This window comes from Mirounga leonina, unplaced genomic scaffold (assembly GCF_011800145.1).
Source record: "Mirounga leonina isolate KUSES-001 unplaced genomic scaffold, KU_Mleo_1.0 Mir_176, whole genome shotgun sequence".
NCBI lineage: Eukaryota > Metazoa > Chordata > Mammalia > Carnivora > Phocidae > Mirounga > Mirounga leonina.
The window spans coordinates 26,859,327-26,861,547 of NW_023270454.1; positions in this window are offsets into that span (position 1 = coordinate 26,859,327).

Below are 2,221 nucleotides of genomic sequence, written 5' to 3' on the forward strand. Positions count from 1 at the left end.
TTTTGTTTAGTGCACCTACTATGTAGAGGCTTTAAATAAGGTAGGGAAGAGAATGAGTAACAAATAGAAAATGCAAGAATACAGCCATATCTCAGCTGCAACAATATTAAGTCTATATATTTTGAGCCTCTGGCCTGTTCATATGTGTTAAATAATTTATTTCGGTGAATCTCCGTGTCTTCTACTGAGTTTCTCATTTATCATACAGCGAGAGCAAAATGATAGCATACACTTAATTCCCTTAGTATTATAATGACTGGCAAACCCCCGCTCCCAGCCTCTATAATTCACCGTAAATAAAACTGCTTCTTCAAAAAGATTGTATTGTATACTCCTATGGATAATACCAGCCACTCACCCTAGCAAGAGCCAAGATGGGCAAACTTTCAGTTCAGCTAGTCATATGTGGTTTTTAAAATCTCTTTCAAGAAAATATAGAAAGCATTATTTTCAGCAGTCTCAGAGGTCATCCTTCAAGAAAATGCAGGAAAAAAAGGAAAGGAAGATTGGGCACTTACTGGCTAGATAGATGCGTGCGTGTGTGCGCAAGCGCGTGTGTGTTCCACGTATGCAACAAATACTGATAAATAAACGTCCATACCTTAATGTGAATGGTAGAGTTACAATGATAACTAAATAAGCTAATAGGATTTAAATGAGGCACTGTCTGTTCCCTTGTGATTTTGCTCTGTTCAATTTTAGGCACATACAACATATCACCTCCCTCTCTTTAGACTTTACAAACCAAGCTATTATTTATTCTGTTTATTCATACTTTCTCTTAAAAAGTCAATCCTCCACAGACCCTGAAATACTTTTGTTGTGTGGTTTTTTCCCTCTGAATTCCCATCTCTTCATCTTCCTGGCAGTGAAATGCCTCAAGCTGAATACAATATCCCAGGTTTTGTGAAAGGTCTTCATGACTTTTTTTTTTTTTCATGACTTTCTAATAGTAAAGACTTTGCCTAGGATTTGAAAATCAGCCTATTTAGAAAAGTAAATTCACAGCCTTATCCATTTAAAGTCTTATCACAACTCCTTTTTATTTATTGTATTGGCATGGCTTTTTCTCTCTCAGAGGTCTTTCTACTCTATGTGGTTCTTATAACCTCTTTTTTTTTTTTAATATTTTATTTATTTATTTGAGACAGAGAGAATGAGAGGGAGGAGGGTCAGAGGGAGAAGCAGACTCCCTGCCGAGCAGGGATCCCGGGACTCCAGGATCATGACCTGAGCCGAAGGCAGTCGCCTAACCAACTGAGCCACCCAGGCGCCCTGGTTCTTATAACCTCTTGACCCTTTCAGTACATATTAATTTAATTAAATATTACTGCTTCTCTGTGTATTTTCTCTGGAAGCTTTCGATTTTTGCTGGTGTTGTTGTTTTTTTTTTTTTTTAACTATTCCTTTTTTTCTATTTTCCAATACTTCAGTGACTCTTAGACCTTTGAGAAAATATTTGCAAATCTGCACTGACTTCTTATTTATTCATGGCTCTTTTCAGCAATGGTTTTGTTGTTGTTGCTGTTGTTTGTTTTTTGTTTTTTGTTTTTGCAAGGAGTTCAAAGCCACTAACAAGAGCTAAGGTCATTCTCAAAGCACACCTCCGATTACAACTGAAAAATAAAGGGAAAGGGAAAAACTGGAAAATACTTTAAGAATCCTAAAGATACTCAGTCTTGACTTCAGTTATACATTATAAGGTATAGCATTCTTTTTTCAGTGAAATGGTATGGTCCTTTGCCTAAATCTCTTTTTCAACTTCAGAATTTAACTTCCTCCAATTTCACAGGAAGTGAATTCTCCAAATACTGTGGAATTTATCTTAATAAAAATATTTATTTAAAAAAACCTGCTCCAGGGGCGCCTGGGTGGCTCTGTCAGTTAAGCGTCTGCCTTCGGCTCAGGTCATGGTCCCAGGGTCCTAGGATCAAGCCCCGCATTGCATGGAGCTCCCTACTCAGCAGTAAGCTTGCTTCTCCTCTCCCACTCCCCCTGCTTGTGTTCCCTCTCTCACTGTCTCTTTCTGTCAAAAAATTAAAAAAAAAAAATTTTTTTTTAAATTAAAAAATAAAAAAACCTGCTCTGTTGTGTCATTTTATCATTCCTTCCCTGAGAGTGTCAGTGAAAGTGTACTGAGCAACCTGTGTCTCACCTACTCATTTGACTCAGCCTGGAGAGTGACAAAGCTTCCTGGTTGTTTTTAAATCTTTGCCTTTCT